This window comes from Pogoniulus pusillus, chromosome 1, assembly GCF_015220805.1.
Source record: "Pogoniulus pusillus isolate bPogPus1 chromosome 1, bPogPus1.pri, whole genome shotgun sequence".
In the NCBI taxonomy this organism is placed as follows: Eukaryota; Metazoa; Chordata; class Aves; order Piciformes; family Lybiidae; genus Pogoniulus; species Pogoniulus pusillus.
The window spans coordinates 42,675,901-42,696,083 of NC_087264.1; the positions used below are offsets into that span (position 1 = coordinate 42,675,901).

A 20,183-nucleotide genomic window follows, 5' to 3' on the forward strand; every position below is an offset into this window, starting at 1 on the left:
AAATGATCAGTGGTGAGCAGATGTTGTCTTCTAATAGCCAAAGTGGTTTAGCTAAGTGATGGTGGGAAGTGGTCCATTCTCTTGTATGTTGTATGCAAGAGGTTGAGGTGGCGTTCTCAGGGTGACACAAGTAGCAGCAATGGGAGAGGCTGCACAAAGGAATCTTTACAGTAACTCCTTTAAACAATCATTATCAAGATCATAGAGTAAGAGTCTTTCAGGGAGTCAGTGGAGATACCACATGTTGGGTTTGAGCAGTTGGGAAGGCTGTATGCATAGTAATAGGTGATGAGGTATGGTTGCAGGAGTTTCTTCTACCTCTCTTTTCATCTTCCTTGCTTGGAGAAGGCTCTGAAAGTGCAAAGGTGTCAAGTGTGAGAAACAAAAGCAAAATGAACATATTATCTACCCCACAATTGTTATTTTCTCTGCAAAGCTATTAATGACACAAGGAAAGACAGCTGATTCAGCTAAGCTCTCTAACTCAACTAAAGGCATGCAGAGTAGAGCCAGGCAACTTCTAGTGAAACACACACCAGACATCGAGGGAGAAAGGTTGATGAGGGACTCTGGAAGATAAATCTTTCAGAATGGTTGCACCTTAAAACCACAGAATCGTTGTGCTTGGGAAGTAGAAATGATAGAAGAAATGTTTTCCCAGCACTGAGTTTAGGGGCATTTCCTCCCTTTGGCAGCTCTGTTGGAAGGAACTGGCTTGTCGTTGTGGGTTTGTAAGAACACTGCTCATTGGCTTCCAACCCATCCTTGTACATCAGAGTTTTGTAATCAAATGTAGTTCTGCCAGTTTTGCTCCTTCCTGGCAGGTTTCTGTCTGGCTGTTTCTCTGGTCCCTGTCCTTGTGTGTGGTCTGAGGATGTGCAGTTGAGGGTTAGGGCAAGGATAAATTTAGCATCCTCAATGTGATCCAAGGTAGAGTCTTTCTCATGCTGGTAGGGCACCTGTGCTGTGCAGCTGCCCAGGAGCTCTGTGTCCAAGCTGCCTCTCTGCCTGCAGGGCAAGGGGCTGGTGTAAAGCACAGGGCCAGCCTTGCCTGCCATGAGAGTGAGGGTCTGTCCTTTCTTCTTGTCCGTTGACTAGATTCAACAGCTGTTATCAAGAGGTCAGAGATATGAGGATGTTGCATAGAAGTGGAAATTGTCAAAGCTGAGCAATCCTAGATGCTGTGAAGTGATGGATCTCAAGAAATTCTATCCTCAGGCATCCGTATCTGCAAACATACCATTGCTAGTGAGTTTGTTGCACTTCAGGAAGGCTGAGAGGCTAAACAGGCTCCATAGGGAGAACATGTTAGTGATTGAATGTGTTGGTTCTGGTGCCTGCTTTGTTCAAAGCTGGGAGAAAGGGCTTGAGAGTGCCCAGGGGTCAAGACTTCTCTCTGCTGAAGCCAAATTGTGTAAAGGACTTGAAGATGGAAACAGTCATTTGGAAGGATGTCAGTTTAGCTCTGCTATGTGGGAGTGCAGGTAATGGGAAGTAGTTTCTAATTGCTTGATTAGCCAGCACCTCCAAGGAGACCATCCTTTTCATCCACACTTAATTGCAGCTTTTACCTGTTTTTCAAGAACTGTTTTGCCATTTGCAAGAAGCCTCCTGCGGCCACGCAGTAATGGAGCCTGCTGATTGAGCAGGGCAAGACATGTCAGTGGTTTGACTGTGATTTGTAAGAAAAGCACATGTGGTAGAGGAACCTCCTGTGCTGTGGTTTGTGAAGCAGGATGCATTTACACAGTGCTGTTTGGAGGACTCAGCCTTAGGTTGAAGAGCTTTGCTCTCCTTGGGTTCCTACTGTTGTAGCTGGCATGGCACCAGTGCTGTGCAGTACGAAACAGGTACTCCTTGTCTGAGAAGTTAACTGCCTTGGCAACAGAACTGTGACTACTAAGAATACTGCCCTTTGTCCCCCTAATTAAAATTGCTTCTAAGGTTCCCAAAGTGTCTTCCAGGTTGGGCACATGAGTGTTATTTCTGCAGTTGAAGTGTACTCATGTACTTCCCTTGAACTGCCGGGGTGTAAGAGAAGACAGAGGGAAGAGATTACCTTTCCCTCATGTTTCTGTACTCATTCTTGGTGCAGCCAGGCAGCCTTTGCTGTGCCAATGACAGGGAGGATGGACTGATTCCCTCCCTCTCTAACTGTTGATAACCATTTTAAGCTCTGATGAGACATATGCTTACTTCCTATTTGCAAAGCACTGCTATTTGAAGCAGTGCTCAGCCCTGTGGGAGAGAGAGTATTCAGGCTTTCAGTAGGCTATTGGGTATTATGCTGCATGTCCTACAGCATCCAAGTTGTTTCCAAGGGAGTATGAGCCACATTCTGTGACTGGCTCTGTATGTTGCTCTACAGAGGATCCATTCACCCTGCTAAATCACAAGGTCTTCGGGTCATGGTGTTGCAGATCCTGCTATGGCCTCACAGAAAGTCTCTTCCCAGGCAGGCAGTGTTGTCTAGCCCAGGATGCCAGGACATGTGCCTGCTTCCCCAGATGTTGCACAGCCTGTGGTCAAGTGTTCTGCCCCGAAGCACTGATGTGTGGCCAGTCAGTGCGTGTTTGCTGGCATGATTGCTTGGGGCCATGGGGCTGATGCTGAATCACTCTGCCAAACACCTAGGTGTCTCCCATAGCTTCCAACCTTGGTTCTGTCCTGGAGTAGCCCACTCCAGCAATTCTGTGCTGGGGTGCTCTGTCAAGTTTGTTCTCACGTACTTCACTAACAGACAAAGGGAAACTAGATTTAGGTCAGCAAGAGCTTCTTCTGCCTGCTTCGGGTGTTATGTCCTTCACAGAAAGTCTCCTCTTCCTGCATGGTGTTAGCCACCAGAGTGGAGGCTGGGCTGTGATAGCCATTATTCAGACAGTGTGAGGTGCTAGGAAGTGAGATGGAAGAATCTGGTCCTTCTCACAGCCCTCTGAGTCTCTCTCAGTAGGCCTGTCAGGGCTTCCAAGCATGTGTCAATAAAAAACACATTTGTATTAAAACTGTAATGAGGAATAAAAACCCTTCACATTTTTTACAATAACTTGAAATATAAAAAAGAGATTTTTATCAATTATGAAAAGGATTTTGGCCATAAAAAGGTAATTTAAAGAGTCTGAGATGGATGGCGAATACCATTAATGTCACCCAGAATAAATGGGCCTGCATTATTCAACTGAAAGGCAGGAGTGGCTGCTGCAGCCTCCGCAGTGCTCTCCCTGCCCTGTTTCTGGTAAGAGGCCCCAGTTGCTGATGCATCTTTATGTGGCTGCCTCTGTACCAAGCTCTGGTGCCGCCAATAGCTGCTCAGAACTAGGACCAATTCCAGATTGGGAAGGCAAACAAGGACCTTGAGTACTGTGTCCAGTTCTGGGCCCCTCAATTCAGGAGAGATGTTGAGGTGCTGGAGCGTGTCCAGAGAAGGGCAACAAGGCTGGTGAGGGGCCTGGAACACAAATGCTATGAGGAGAGGCTGAGGGAGCTGGGGGTGTTTAGCCTGGAGAAGAGGAGGCTCAGGGGTGACCTTATTGCTGTCTACAACTACCTGAAGGGAGGCTGTAGCCAGGTGGGGGGTGGCCTCTTCTCCCAGGCAACCAGCAACACAACAAGGGGACACAGGTCTCAAGTTGTGCCAGGGAAAGTATAGGCTGGATGTTAGGAGGAAGTTGTTGCCAGAGAGAGTGATTGGCATTGGAATGGGCTGCCCAGGGAGGTGGTGGAGGCACCGTCCCTGGAGGTGTTCAAGAAAAGCCTGGCTGAGGCACTTAGTGCCATGGTCTAGTTGATTGGCTAGGGCTGGGTGCTAGGTTGGACTGGATGATCTTGGAGGTCTCTTCCAACCTGGTTGATTCTATGATGATTCTATGACCTTAATATGTCTCAGGTGGTCCACTTTGCTTTCTTCCCTGTGTTCTTAGTTGCTCTGTTTTAAGCTCTGGTGTTAGTGACCCTTAGTGTCATGCCAATGACACAGAAACGTGGGACAGCTTTGGAACAGGGTACTTCTTCTGTGGATTTTCTCTCTGTTCACAGGTCCTGGGAGAGGATCTGAGTCCTGCTCATGGCAGCTTCTTCCTGGGTGCTCTAAGCCCCATGTCTAAGAGAGAGAAGGTTTTGTGAATAGATTAGAGGATAATCTTCTTTGGCTTCTTTCAAGATAATAAGATTCACAATACAGGAATTTGGACAATAGATTTTCTGAGGGATTTTTTTTTTGAGGGCCTTCTGGAAGAAAGCGAAAGATTTGAGATCAGAACATGCAATAGGGAATGGCCTGGTGCAAGGAGTAGTTCTGCTCTCCATACTTAGTGACTTTTTTTTTCCTTTTAATTTACAAATTCTTTAGGTGCCTGGGGGTTAGTGTGTGACATACCTGCACACAATTTGTTGGCTCACAGTGTCTTGTGTGCAGGTGGTAATGCCTCTTCAGTACAGTTTCTCAAGGGTTTTGATGACACTTGAAGTGTTGCTCTGATGCAAATCTTGCCTGGCAAAGCACCCCACACCTGTGTTCAGTGTCCATGGCCTGCAGAGCATGTGCTGCACATCAGGGCTCTAGCCATTAGCAGAAAGTACCTCTCAACCATGGCTAACTCTTCCAGTTCCAAGCAATTACTGGAAATTGCTATCTGTAACTAGGGTAGATATTTCTTATCTGGCTTTCTTGCGTACAGACTTCCTTTTTTTGGACATGGTATGTGTCTCCTTTGCTCAGCAGTCTCTGTGCATTTATGACATAGCAGGATCTGGGCAGGGGCAGAAGCACTCAGCTGCTGTGTGGAGGGTCTGGCTTCTGCTTCAAAGCCTGCTGCTGGTACTCTCAGAAATATTCTTGCTCAATGCTCTAATCTAGACTCAGGCTGGGTATTCTATGCCTGATTTTTCTGATGCTGCAGGGAATCCTGTCTTCTGCCTGCCCACTGATATTTTAATGCTTTACTTTATTGTGTCTGGTTAGCATCTCATGTTCCCTCTCTGAATTTTCCATCTGCATGGTTACTTGGCTCTTGACCCATCTGAAACATGAACACATGATACAGTGTGTTGGGTGACTTCTGGCAGTAGATTATTAGTGGGTGTAACCAATGACATAAAATGAAATGAGGAGTTATGAGGCCTAACCTTGGCATTTTCCTAACCCACAGAAGAGACACATAGCATTTTATGATTTTTTTTTTTTTAAAGATGTAGAGTGATCTAATGGTCTCTGTTTTATGGCACTTCTGGGAGCTCTCTGAGAGACAGCTCCTGATTCTGTAGAAAGAAGCTGAGCTTCAACTGTGTCTGCAGAATGAAAAAGCTTCCATGGGTGACAACACTGAAGATTCTCCTCACGGGAAGCCTCGCAGTCAACATGCTTTTGTGTTTTAAGAATTGAAGTGAAAATTGCTATCTGAGGCATCCCAAAGGTCTTTCCTCCAGTGAGCACAGTGTGTCAGCCCCTAGTAGGCAGCCTGGCCTAAGAGGGAGGAAGTTTGCTCCTGTTCCCTTTGGAAACAATCAAGTTAGGTTTGCGAGCATTAAGCACATTTTGCTCTTCTTTGCTGTAAGCTTTGCAGCACTTGATTTCTACAAGGTGTGTGGTTCAGAGCCAAACCTATAAAGCTGTCTGTAACAACTGAAGCAATAAACTCATACGACCTATTGCTTGTGCCAGAAAAGCTCAGCTGTTACTAAACCCTTGAGTTTCTCCCTTACAAAGCTCACATAACTACTCTGTCTCAAATTGGCAAGTTCTTGGAAGAGGCTGTGCAGCACCAGCCCTTCCAAATTTCAAATAATTAGTAGAAAATATGCATTAGTTGGCTCATTTCAGATAATGAATGAAGCTGAGATGGTATCACTTGGAGTGGAGAACAAAGCTAATTTTGCCAAACAGGTTATTGGATGTAACTGATTGGTTCAGGTCTATTAACTGTTATTCCCATTTATCAAGAAAGGCTAGAAGGAAGCTAGAGCCATTAAGATGACTAGGTCTTGTTAAAAGAGGTTGTACTAAAGAAGAATCTCCATGTAACCTCTGCTGCCCTCTCCTTTGCAAACTGCTAGTATTTTTGCCCTGGCCACACCATCCTGTCCCAGGTTGTCTTTTGTCCTTTGGATTGTAAACTCACTTCTTTTTTTTTTTTTCTTCTTTTTTTTTTTTCCTCTCTTCCTCTCTGTTTGAAAGAACTTTGAGTCTGGTTCTTACTGGGACATCCTATCAAAGGTTTTTTTCAGGACCAGCTCAGGGATTACAGGTTGGCTGTCCTGAGCTAAATGTTTAGGATGATGGGTAGTTCTTCGTGAGTGAACAGCAGGGAAGAAAAGGGAATGGACTGCATTCCCTCTCCATTGTCTGCACAACCCTAGCATTCTGATGACAATGTGTTTGGTAGACTATCTCTATTTAGTTTGTGTCCTGTCCTTGAGGAAGAAAGAGGTGTAGCTTGACCCAGCAGGCTCTGGGCTGCCCTATTCTGGCTTTGCTCTCCTTGAGGTATGTCTGGAGTGGGTCACAGTCCTTGGCCTTTCTTTGGTGAGGTGACCTTTTGGGTTATGATAAGTTGTGTTTTGAGACAGGTGCCCCTATGTACCTTCATCTACAGGAGCCAAACTACAGGAAAGCAGAGCTATGTACCAGTTAGTGTTTAGAGGCTCCTTGTCCTCTTCCTATTCCAGAGACTGACTGTATTGCTCCATCTGTTTTTGACTTGCATCAACTCTAAGAAGAAGAGTAGGGCAGCTAAATTTTGGATCTAGAATAGTGGGTTGCTGGATTGCTCAGAAATGCAAGGAAATTAATCAGAATTAACCCCCTGCCTTTGTTGCCTTAGCCTACTTTTTCTCTATGTACCTCTAGCAGTACACCCTGGGGGTGCCAAAGGAGAACTTTCATTCAAGGGGGAAGACAAACAAGCAGTTTCCCACTGTACCCTGGACTTGCAACCCTTCCTTTGTGGTGCTTGTCACAGCAGCAGTGCTAGGCCTGTAAGTGTAGTTGATTTATGTTAACCATTGAAACAATAATGTTTAATCTGCAAAGTGCTAATCTATTTTTTATGTTGATTATGAATAGGCCAGCTGTGCCTACTTCCCTATTCATAGAGTTTAGTGAGCAAGCCCGTTTCGCAGGCTGAGTTTGGAGGGTGATTTACAAGAAAGCAGACTTGGCTTTGAGGAGAGTAAATCAGCTGAGTTGCACCACTGAATCAGGAACCTTGCAGCCCAGCAAGATATCTGGAGGCAAAGCACAAGACATGGGAAGAACAGAAGGAAGAGAGATAATAAATAAACAGTAGAAGGAGCAAAGCAGAAATGTGAAAACAGGGAAAATATAGGCAGGAGAAGAAAGGGAAGGTTGACATTCAGAGGAGAGATTGACAAGGAGGAAACAGGAAATAAAGTACCTGGCTAAGCATAGGACTTTTCTCTCTGGATGAGTGCAGAGAGGCCTGAGCAACAGGGTTTATGTAACTGGTCATCAGGGAATGCATGAAACCCTTTCCCCAGCGTGGTGCCAGTGGTACTGTTGGCAGAGTTGCTTATGGATTTAATTTGCCATGCAGTTGTCTCTCTCAAATGACTTTTCTGGATCTCAACTTTTTCTGAGAACAGGCTGCAAAGGATACAAAGGATCTCTGACTTTTCCTCAGTCACTGCACCTTTTTCTGGGCAATGTGGACTGCTGTACGGCTGTGCCTCTTGCACTGACTGTTTTGCCAGGTGTGTCAGTGTTTCAGTATCCCATCAAGGCACAGTCAGCACCAGTAACTGGATTAGAAGCTTTACATCTTCAACAGAGCTTTACTACTTTTGTAGCAAGTTTCTTCTAAAGTAGTGACCTCATTATATCCTTTTCTTGATATGAATTCAGTTCAGGCAGAGCTGCCCACGTCTGCCAGGATCCACTTCAGATCCTCACTCTTACTTATCTCTCCTATTTGTCTGGAGTTATGTTGTGTTTCAACGAAACTTTATCATGATTGCATTGATGTAATTCTGACCAAAGCCTGAGGAAGGCATTGTAGTTGGGCAGTCTGGCTGGGACTGAGCTTTGCCTTCTGTTGTACTGTTCCTTTGTCCACCTTGACAATATATAGTCCAAAGCTGCTTTTGCCATTTCTGCTCTTTGTCTCAGACCTAGGAGTGCTTTTCCCTCATCCCTTCCTGAGGAGACACTTAAGAATATTCCCCTTAGTACTCATGGGACTGTTCCTCTCTCACAGGAGCTGTCAGTGTGGCATATACTCACAGGTATTCAGTGCTGTCCTGCCAGATATGTACCCTTGCAACACGGCTCTCCACTCCACTTGCAGACCCTCCCTCTGCACTCACACACCTGTCCTGACCCTGTTCTTCACTCATCCCTCTGCAGACAGAGGATTTTGCCTCACGCAAGATGTGCATGCAAAGCGACACAAGTCACTGCCCTGTGCCTCCTCCTTAACACTCTGCACAAGCTGTTGCACAGCTTTGCTTGCTGATGAGATGTTTGCAGCCCACCCCTTCCAGACATACCCCTAGACATCCCCTTACCACTGTATAGTCAGATAAACCTGCCCATAGACACTTCTTCTCCACCATTTCTCTCATATGCTTCTCAAAGCCCCCAGGCTTTCAAAGCTGAATCTGAGGCATTTGAGATGAGGCACAGGTGATGTGTGTTCCCGAAGGTCTCTGTATATTCTCAGGCTCTGGCAGCTGGTTATTTCTCATAGGACTGCAGCTGTTGTGCAGGCTTACTGCTGACAGGGCCCTTGGGGCATCTCAGCAGTCTTCCTCTGCCTGGCTGTGACTTCACTGTGGAACCTGTTTATTGTGGGTCTGTTGACCCTTTTCTACTCATGTTTCAGCCAGTGCATACCAGGGATATGTTTATGCCTGAAGTCAAAATGGTCTTGGAAATTCATTTGCTTGTGGCCACTTTCTTGAATCTTACCTTCTTGCTTAATGTACCAGCTGGCCCCATCTCTGTGGCACATCTTCTTCTTTGTGGCGTTTTGGGAGAGGTTTCATCTCGATGTGAGAGAATGTTTTTACATTGAGAACTATCAGTCATGGGAGCAGCTTTTCCCAGGGATGTGCTGGAGTCCCCATTACCAAATGTTTTTGAGAGATGATAAACTTGTCTAGGCTCCTTTCCCATGAAAAGTTGGACCACATGGGCTTTTGAGATCCCTTCCAACCTGGGATGTTCTGTGATTTGGTGATTCTTTCCAAATGTGCTGTTTTTGCCGCAGGCTGTTGGCATCTGTGGAGGGGATATGTCACTTGGGAATATGTGTGCAGGAATTTAGCCAAGCAGTTCTGGGAATATACACCAGGGACTCTTGTGTCTTGCTACCTGTGTGGCTCAAAAGAAATGGGAACTTTGTGGGGAACAGCTGGATTGTTGTCACCTATCACTTGTGAGCGTTAGTACTCTGTGTCTAGTACTAGATTGAGACCTAATCTGGAAATTGTATAGGTCAGTGTTGATGACAAGGCCAAGTCTGTAGGCATGCTTGTCAGAAAGTTTGTGTTGTTATTGTGATGAGAAAGGAAACGAGGAGGGATGATTTGAGTGAGACTATTAGGAGCTGTGGTTTTGTTTTTTTGAATCTGGACAGAGAGAGAACTATCAGAAGGAAAATGTCTGAGACAGAGTGAAATTGTAATTTGGCTGAAAGAAGCCTGTACTTGAGTCACTAACAGTCATCAGAAAGGAGGTGGACATTTTATGTGAGCTATTACCTAGGTGCAGTGGTGAGGCTAGAGGCTGTGAGCAGAGCTTTGTGGAACATCTCCAGAAAGCTGGGAAAGGGGTAAGGAAGCTATTCGGATATATTAATAGAGCCATTAGCAGAACTGGAGTTTAGGGAAACTTCTCTAGTCCTTAGGAACCACAGGGATGTTCCTATTATGTTAGTACTTTCAGCTCTGTTGCTTAGGAGCTGAACAGCTGTAGAGAGCACAACCTCAAAGATCTCAGGAGAAAGGGGTCATTACTGCTCCTCCTGAACCGTGGAGTAAGAGTCCCTTAGGGCAGAGAGGATGCCAAGAGAAGTTTGCTGGCTGCCAGAAAGTTGTCTTCTGCCCTGCTCTCACTGCATGCTGGTATCACAAGTGAGAGCTTCCTTGATTAGCAGGAGAAGAAAGAATTGAGTGCTTTCAATTAAAACACAAAAAATGACTGGGAGTGGAGAAGTTGTGTGCTCTTGAACGGCCGTGATTCCAGTCTGAGCACTGACAAGTGTGGCTCTGTCCTTACAGGCAGGAGAGATGTGGGTGGAGTAGTATTTCTCAAAAAAGAGAGAAAAAAGTACATTCAGCTGTTCAAGTGAGAGACAGCCCAAGATGGAAGAGCAGATTTAAGGTAAAGGGAAGCCTTTATGTGCAAGGGGAGGACAGAGAATGCAAGGCAGACCCATAGCCTGCGCTGTTAGAGTGAATAAGTCACTACTTTATTTTTCAGCCTGGTGAGAAGGAAGGACACAAACAAGTGTGTATGTAAAAGTATATGCACGCCTCAGCCTCACACTGCTTTGGTCTGTGTATTTTACATAGACTATAAAATGCTTAGATGATGCAAAATAGAGAGCATAGTGACACTATTTAGTGGGCACCTTGAAAGACTGTAATTTCCCACCTAACTCTCTCCACCCAAGCATTGTTGCTGGTGGTCTTGGGCTTAACTCTCTGGATCAGGAAACTGGCTGCTGGTAGTGGCCAGTCACAGGCAGACTGGGTTGCAAAAGTGTTTTAGAATAGTGGAAAACTGACAAGCTACCCAAGATGTTTATTTGGAGGTGGAAGGAAATGGGATGTTGAACAGGCCAGATGTGGTAGTTTGGGAATCATTGTGCTGATCAACTGCATCTGAAAACAGGAAATGAGCATATCCCAATGGCCACATCAGAATTACAGGAACTGGTGCTTTGTTATCACTGAGGAAGTCATTGTCTTCAATAGTGCAAGCTTCTTCCACCTTCTAGTTTCTCTATGTGACCTGAATTTGCATCTTAAAATTATGATGCAACTTCTGACAGCAATTTTTTTTCTTTTTGGCAGTGGACTTTTTGCAAAGAAACTGTGTCTTGGAATTGAATTCTGAGCATGAGATTACAGGCGTGGGGAAAGCGTTGTCCAAAGTGGAGTACTAGGAGTAACGTTTGTGCTGGTGGGTGGGTTAGAGACGTGCTCTGAGACATCCCAGGTTTGCTGTTTCTTCTTTCTGGTTTGCTGTATGTGCTTGTGCTACTGGAGATGTTGTACTGGTTGTATGAGTAATATCTACACTCTGCTTTTCTACTATCCAGCTCGACATCTGCCTTATGACAGTCTGACGTGCAGTGTCTCTTCTTTCAGAATGCTTTGTGAAACCAGCATTTGCACAAAGAACAGCTGATGGAAGAGGCTGCTGTGATGTGGATGAAAAACTTGTAGAACTCCACCTCTTGTGAAAGCATTGACTCGCAGGGTGGTGAGCTTGTCAGTTAATCTTAGCATCCTGTGTCTCTGGAAGGTAGTAGGACACCCAGTAGTTTAATTGATGAAGGACATTTGTCTCCTTGTGCCAGACAGAGGATGTTCCTGAGCCAGTTAGTTTCCAGTCTGACCATGGCAGTCTTTGCTTTTATTGAACTGATATTTTTTTTGTGGGAACCATGGGTAACTGGCTTACCCTTCACAGAGTTGGGTGATGAGGTCCACCTCACAGGTAGGATCTCGGGAGATGTACATTGGGTCTGTCTGCTCCTTGCTGTTACCGCCTGTTGTAGCTGTCACTACTGAGATTGGTTTCGATCCAGGATGAGTGATATTCTCAGACAGTTCTGTCTTGTCTTAAGGATCTGACTTTACTCAAGAAAATAAATGAGCCTACCATGAGTGTGTCTGAGCACAGAGAAGCAAGAGCCATCAGGAATGGAAAAAAAGGCACTTTTCCTTAAAGTATGGTTCTGTAACAATTAGAATACTATAGCAGGTAGACTGATACTGTTACTGTACAGTTCAGTGGATGAATGAGATAAAAAAAAGGGTAGGCTTTCCCACTGCATTGCTATCCCTTCATGTAGGCTTTCCCACTGCATGGCTATCCAGAAGAGGCTAAAGAAGATGATAGAACAAGGGGACACAGTCTCAAGTTGTGCCAGGGTAGGTATAGGCTGGATATTAGGAAGAAGTTCTTCACAGAGGGAGTGATTTCCCATTGGAATGGGCTGCCCAGGGAGGTGGTGGAGGCACCGTCCCTGGAGGTCTTCAGGAAAAGACTGGATGAGGCACTTAGTGCCATGGTCTAGTTGATTGGATAGGGCAGGGTGATAGGTTGGACTGGATGATCTTGGAGGTCTCTTCCAATCTGGTTGATTCTATGATTCTATAGGTGAGCAGAACAAGGAATAGCTGGAGTCCTAGGTATCAAAGTGAGGCTCAACAGGACTCTGGGCAACCTGATCTAGTTGAGGATGTCCCTGCTTACTGCAGAGGGGTTGGAAGTGGGTGACTTTTGGAGATCCCTTCCAGCCCAGCCCATTCTATGATTCTATCAACAGGCAGTGAATGAGTGAGCCAACTTTGGTCTATAGATGATGCGATGAAGAATTGTTCCTTTAGCAGAGTTCATTTTCTGTAAGATGCATGGCTTAACTCTGGGAAATGCTGTTGGTAGGATCTTAGAGAAGATTCTAAGTGATATAGCTGGTAGTGGAATGCAGAGTACCAAAGTGGTACCAGGTAGAAATAACAGGTAAGCTGTCTCACAGCCCTTTCCCAGAAGAAAGGCTGATAGTTGATGGACAGCTCTGATGCTGTGCTATTGTGGTACAACATTAGCTGTGATAAACCACTAGCAGTGATACACCAAGTCAGCAGTGATCAGCATGCCAGGAGCAAATGTATACCACTGGCAGCTGAAGTTTGCTGTCTTTGCCTGTGTGTATAGTGACTGCTAGGTGTATGAATTATACAGATAAGCTTAAAAATATATATATTTGTTAGAATTTTGGTCCTTAGAAACGAAATGAGGCCTCACAGCTAATTGGACAGCCCTAATTCTGCTCATCTGTACATGAGCTCTGCAGCATGGTGTGAGATATCACAGAGAGACGGCATTAGAGCTCAGCTCTAGCAAATTCTAAGTGGACGCCACTCCCCTTGAGGTGGACCACGTTGCTTTTTCATCCTGTGCACTGAAAGATGCAGGGATTTAGTGTAGAAAGCTGTACCTAAGAGTTTCAGTGCACACCTTTTACCTATGCATTTGTGCAGTGCGTGCCTCTCTGTATGTGCGCACTTGCACGTGTTTGAACGCTAGGGAACCCATTCAGAACAAAGCCACTATTCCCTATATATCTACAGTGTTATTAAAAACATTGAGTTAATAAATACTTGTTTTTGACAGATGCATTTAGGAACCATCAATTAGGTTTGGCATTCATTAGGTGGGGAGAAGTCCAATCAGATTTCACTGACTCCACAAAGCCGTCTGTAAATTGTGGGCTGTTTGTTCTGACGTTTGATGAATTATTCTTCATAATCCACTGTCTGCTGTGATAAATCTAATCTTTCAGTTTTTGCTGTCTTAATAATTCTTGGAGCAACACTGTGACATTTTGTTTTTGTAGTGGGGATTGAAGGGCTGGGACAATGGAAAAAACCCTCATTTGCTCTCTGGGAAATAGATTGCTCTACTCAGAGGTAACATTTTCTCACTCGTAGAGCCTTTGGTTTGACAGGTTTGCAGGGATTGGTAAGTCCTTTGTGCCATGGACAGTTATGGTCTTGAAAAGGTGACCAGCCTAGGATGAAGTCCACATTTCCTAAACCCACTCCAGGAAAGGCTGACATATTTCTGAGAGCAATGAGATCCTATTGTCAATAAAGTGAATTCCAAGAGTGCTGGGAGACAGAATCCTTAGAAATGTATCAGATATAGAACTGAGTAACTCTTAAGTTATTCTGCCACGTGAAACAGAGGGGACATTGTACTAAGCAGTGTTAAGATGGCAGATGCAGCCCTCAAAACTCCCCATGGAAACCTACTGTCTTCCCAGACTCATATTGTATTGGTACACGTTCACAAATCCCACTTTGACAGTGCCCCATGCTGCAGACCGCATGAGTCCTGTGTAAATCTCGGAAAGCTCCTGTAGATTGAGCTCAGCTTACCTTGGCAAACCACTATCCATGTAGCCATGATTAAGAGTGGACTATTCAGTGCTGTCTCTGTCAGGAATGGAATAAATGGATGACTCATGTTGCCTTGTCAGGGGAACTCCATTGGAGAATTGCAGCACAGGGAGATGTGCAAAATCTACCCACTGTAATCACTTTCTTTCTGTCTGCTTCTGGCACGTGTTTGTCTCCCAAGTCTATAATTCCCTTTGTCTTGAATGGGTTTAGCTTTCCTCTCCCACTTGCATCTTCCTGTGCACAACATCAAAATGTTAGAAGACTGCAGGCCACAACACAGTACTGTTAATGAAGCTCTGTTGCCTCATGACCTGTGATGAGTATCGTGGAGGTGAGAAGTTCAAGTTGATCACATGTTGCCTAGTCAGACCCTTCTAAAATAGCAGGACATCCCATACATTGCTATCTTCAAGTACAAAATGCAAGACTCCCAGAATCTTACGGGATCCCTCAGCTACTTTCTAGGCTGTCAAACAACAAGTGAGTCCCAGGCTGTTGAAACAGTTCCTGCATTGTCCATGCTGCTGCCATGACCACTGGTCAGTTTGGTAAGAAGAGATAGGAAAGAACATAAGGATGACTGTACAGATCAGACAGAAAAATGAAACCCACCACTCTACCACTAACTGTAGCCAATATTGGCTAAGAGACAAAGGCTATAAAAGCAAGGCAGTAATTCAGTTAAGCTTTGCCTGGTATCAATCTTCCTGGTTCCAGTAATCCGAAGGTTAGATTTCCTGGGCTAGAGATTGTATCTTGCTTAATAACTTGTGATGGATTTTCTTCAGTGACTTATCTACCCAGTTGGACTTCTGGTATTCATAATGTTCTGTGGCAATAAGTTGCCCAGGTTAATTGGTCTGGGGAAAAAAGAGTACTGCTTTTTACAGTATCACAGTATCACCAAGGTTGGAAGAGACCTCACAGATCATCAAGTCCAACCCTTTACCACAGTGCCCAAGGCTAGACCATGGCACCAAGTGCCACATCCAACCTTGCCTTTTGCTTGTTTTACTCCTGCCATATGGTAATCTTGTGTCCTAAGTGACAATTTGTTGCCTTCAAGTTCTTCGGTGGAGTGAATGAGCATTCCCAATCCCGTTTTCCATGACAGAAGTAATTTCGTAGAGCTCTGTGGCATTCCCTTCCCATTGTCTATCTTTCCAGGATGAAGAGTCCTTTGAAATCCCAGAAAAGGTTTGAAGGGAGTTTTCAAAATGCTTTGGTGAAGGACTCTTCCCCTGGGAAGTGCTGAGCATTTGAAACACTCCTTGCTGATGGCCCCCTGTACTGGACTGGTTCAGCTGTGGCAGAGTATCACAGTACCACAGTATCACCAAGGTTGGAAGAGACCTCATAGATCATCAAGTCCAACCCTTTACCACAGAGCTCAAGGCTAGACCATGGCACCAAGTGCCACGTCCAATCCTGCCTTGAACAGCTCCAGAGATGGCAACTCCACCACCTCACCGGGGAGGGAGTAGAGGAAAGGTTCTTCATAAGTGATTGTGGGAAACTGGAAGTTTCAAAACTGTAACAGAAAACTTATGGAAAACTCCTGGATAGGATTTGTAATGCAAAATATTCTTACTTACACTCCATATTGGCCTTATTCTGGCTGTACCATATACAGGGGTCTGGAGAACTGTGCTGCAAGAGGTTCAGGTAGCCAGCTAAAAAGGCTCTATCTTCTGTTAATGGTCCTTCATCTCAGTCCATCCTAAATTTGTCCTGAACAGACTAGTGACATGTGACATGATGCTTCATCTGCTGTGGTCACTATGCCAGAGCACAGCCACCACATTCCACTCAGGATGAAATCACTGGATCAGGAAGGGACTCCATAATTTCAGCTACTGCTCCAGGGTACCTTGTTAGCAGCCTTTCTGGAGAGGGAAGGGAATATACCTCTCTCTGGAGTGGTCAGGTTGAAACCAAGCAGTAATATTTGATCATTTGCTGCAGCACATGGATATAAAAAGGTTGGGATTAAGAGGCAGTGTATTTCAAAAGAAATTAGCTAGCAAGACACGCACATTTAACGTTTATGGTTTGGAGATTAAGACATCAGGCTGGAACTTGGGATATCTGGGTTAAATCCCAGCTCTGTCAAAGGCTTCTCAGAACATGCTGGGCAGGTCATGTAAGGTAATACTTTCAGAAAGGACTCGGGATTTGGGAGCTTAAATCCAATTGACTTTCAGCAACTTCCTCAGTGTTTAAGGACAGAGTCAAAAAAAAAAAGTACTGAGGCATTCTGATACTCAGCATTGCAGCATCAGCTGGTGTATGCCACAGGCCTCAGGCAGACTATTGTGTGCTTTGGGAAGGCACTTCAGCATGTGAGGAGGAGGCCTGTAGGAGACAGCTGGGGAGTCCTGGAAAGCTGAGTTTGTGCAGGGCCTGCAGTGGTTGTGCACCTTGTACAACAGCACTCTGGGCTTAGTGAGGGTCTCTAGGTGCAACCTCAGCACAAATACATACTAATAAGCACCTAAGTAGTAGATCCTGTTAGCTTTTGTCCCTGAGATGTGCATACTAATGCCAACAATCATGAGAAGATTTTGCATATTTAAAATTAAGCAAGCTTCATCCTTTAAATGGTGAGGACTCTGTTTCCAGCCAGTGAAGTACACTGGCACCTTCATTTGCTGGTTGAGCACATACCTGATGGGAGCTGGCTGTGCAGAAGGCTAATGAGGGAAAATACTGCGTGCAGGGACTCTGCTCACCTGTACAGCTGTAAACCTGCAGCTGGCTGTCCTGCTTCTCTTTAAAAGAGCAGCCCTAAAATTCCTTTTCCCTTTTAAACCTTTATCAAACCTGTCTGGAAGCTATACTTGTTTCATCTCCTGCCAGGATTACAGATGGAAAGAGCCAGTTTGACAAGGCCCTTTGAGACCAGCTGTGGCCTGAAAGAAGTTTGAGAGTTCCATATCAGCTGGGCTCTGAGACTGTCCTAGACCTTTGCTTGCTAATTATGCATCCCAAAACCATGGTTAGAGTTTTCGTTAAAGGCATTTATTAGCTCGGTGCTTGTGAACAGGAAGAGCCTGCAGCCTGCTTGGGAAGGACCCTGCTCTCTGTCAGGCAGGATGGGAGGCTCACACACCTCTGCTTCCAAGTCATACAGGCTCTTGCATGCTTTAGCCTGTCTGGGGCGTACAACCTGCATCAGAGGCACAGCGCCTTTCCAGTGAGCTGTGAAAGGAGAATTTCATAATGAATGAGGGTGATTTGCTAAGTAGGGGGTCCTGGAACCCAGCTGTAATTGTGCTGCAGCTTTATCTCAGCCTCACAGCTGCTCATGTAATGGCCTGGCTATGATCTGCTCCCTCCCCCACATGCACACTCTACCCTTATGCTCCTGGGGGAGCAGTCAGTTTGCGAGCCCTGTCGCAGTCCTTCACCTTGCTGCCTTCACCTGCAGCCTGCAGGTCTGCACAGATTCCCTCTTGAATTGCAGCAGGGCAGCTGGGCTGGCTCTGTGACTGCTAACCTTACTTTCATGTTTTAAATATTAAGTTTTTAAATGAAATACTTCTGCCCAAAAGGACTTCCAGAGACAGCTGTCTACAAATGATGTCTCCTTAGAAAATGTAGTGACATAAGAATATTGTCTGTATTATTCCTGCCAGAGGGACTGTGCACAGTTCTTTTTCCTCCCTCTGCATGTGTTCAGTACTGGTGAAGATGGTTGAACTGACTGCACAGGCAATTAAAAGCTTCTGAAATCCAGAGTAGAGAGTTTTATCCAATTTATATGTGGTGGTGTTATTATAAGTGTACCTGGCTGGATTCAGGCCAGTAAACTCCCAGTTCTGTGCTTGGGGGCTGTCACCACCCCTATGGCAAACCAGCAAAATTGTGTGCTACTCTGTTAAGGGTACTTCCTTTAAATATGAGTATGTAGGATAGTGAGAGAGTTGAAGAAAGCACTGTCTCAACCTCCTGGGACAAATTCTCTGTTTGCACTTTTCCTTCCTTATGGGATGTTGTAGCCCAATATGTTTAAATTCTCTTCCTCTTAATATACCCTGTCTTCAGCTGATAGATAGTCTTCCTTTTTACTAAACTGGAACAAGAGCCTCCAAATTCAGAAGGGAGTTAGGAAAAAAGGGTGGGGGTTAAAGAGAGAAAATCCTTGGGAGTTAGGAAAAAAAGGGTGGGGGTTAAAGGGAGAAAATCCTTGGGAGTTAGGAAAAAAGGGTGGGGGTTAAAGAGAGAAAAACCTTGGGAGTTAGGAAAAAAGGGTGGGGGTTAAAGAGAGAAAAACCTTGGGAGTTAGGAAAAAAGGGTGGGGGTTAAAGAGAGAAAAACCTTGGGAGTTAGGAAAAAAGGGTGGGGGTTAAAGAGAGAAAAACCTTGGGAGTTAGGAAAAAAGGGTGGGGGTTAAAGAGAGAAAATCCTTGGGAGTTAGGAAAAAAGGGTGGGGGTTAAAGAGAGAAAAAACCTTTTCTCTCTTGAGGCCTGAATGTCAATAGGTTTGAATTATGGACCTGCTGTAATTAAAAACCACATAACTAGTTGTTTTAAACGCAGTTGTTTTTACTTAATTGATTTTGCTGCCAGGACCAAAGGGAATTAATTAAATAAATAAAATGCACCTTCCTAGTGAATTACTGGAGGCAGCTGAGTCTCTGTTGGAATCTAATTGCTGCAAATGCTCCAGTTTGTTGCTAGCAATCGTTTTCTGTAGAAGGTGCTGGGAGAGGGGTAGGGTGGTGTGGGAGTAGGCTCATTCCCTGGCAGCTGCAGGAGGGAACAGTCTGCTCCTTGTATCGTATTTTTCTCCGTTGTCAGCAAAAAGAATATTCCTTCAAATGCTTTGCATGAAGACTTTGCTTAGAAAGTCTTTATTCATACTTAATTACTAGCTCTCTGCAGCTCCCATCTTTAATTACCTTTTAAAAAGCAGGTTACAAAAATGCACTGACATTCTTTCTTTTTTGATACTGCATAAATTAGAAGCTTCTCAGCTGCTTGCTCGAAACCAGTCCAGCGTGCGGGAAGAGTGGGACAGGTTCCCTTTGTTGACTTATTGATACCTCAGAGCTTATTTGCATTTTGCTCTGCAGAGCAGGACAGAAACCCTCGACCAGCATCACATGAACTAGCTCCATGCCTCAAGTTTCATAACTGTGTTGACACTCCCTCTGAGCTAACTACTGGTGCAGATCTAGTCAATAGGCTGATACTGCACTACTGTGCTGATAGCATTTCTAGAGCTCAAGCTGCCCAGTGCTGCATTGAGGGTCTCTAGCAGGGTGCTGTGTTATGCCTTTGCCCACCTCCCATTGCCACACTCATGGCTGTCTGGATTTCTCCTTTCTGGACATTCACTTGTTAAATCTATTTCTTCATCTGCAACTTTCATTATAGTCTAGTCCTGTATTTCACTGTCAGAGCTGCTAATAAACCCTCTGCTGCCCACGAAGTGCTTTGCTGTCCCCATTTGGTGCTTTTTCTGGTTACTTCGATTGGATGTGTGAGAAAGTCTATCATGCTGTCTTTGTTTAGCCAGTTGTTTTGTTACCCAGTGATACCTCATATCCCCAGGAAGAGGAAAAGGGTAAAGGAAAGGCACACATGGACTGAAATGGAAGCAGATTTAATAAAATAAAATAATAAACCCACTTAATATTAACAAAGTACACAAGGTTGTCCTCAGGCAGTGCAGTGGTTGTGAGCTTTACACTTCCAGTGGATGCAATGTGTCAAGTGCTGTGAGCACCACAGCTCCGGTGAAAACATTGAGGGTCGCAGTGAACAGGAAGGTCACCTTTGGGAGCAGAATGATGGGTGAGACTATCCAGGGATTGCCTTTACAGTGAGTGTGATGTTTAGGGTATGGAATACTTCTGTAGGCCAGCTTGAGTCAGCTACCCTGGCTTTTGCTTCTCCTAGCTCTAGCGTCTGGCTGATATAAAGCTGCTGAAGACCTTCATAACTATGGAGACCTGCATACCATGGCTGGCCATAAACAACAATGTGGTGTCTTGTCAGCCTTGTTCTCACTGAATTGGGTG

At 45.0% G+C, this 20,183-nt stretch overlaps 1 protein-coding gene across 7 annotated transcripts in view; it reads left to right on the top strand.

Moving 5' to 3' along the window:
• Positions 1-20,183, top strand: part of ADCK1 (aarF domain containing kinase 1) — a 97,791-nt gene that overhangs the window by 45,374 nt on the left and 32,234 nt on the right. The gene's annotated exons all lie outside the window — the stretch shown is intronic.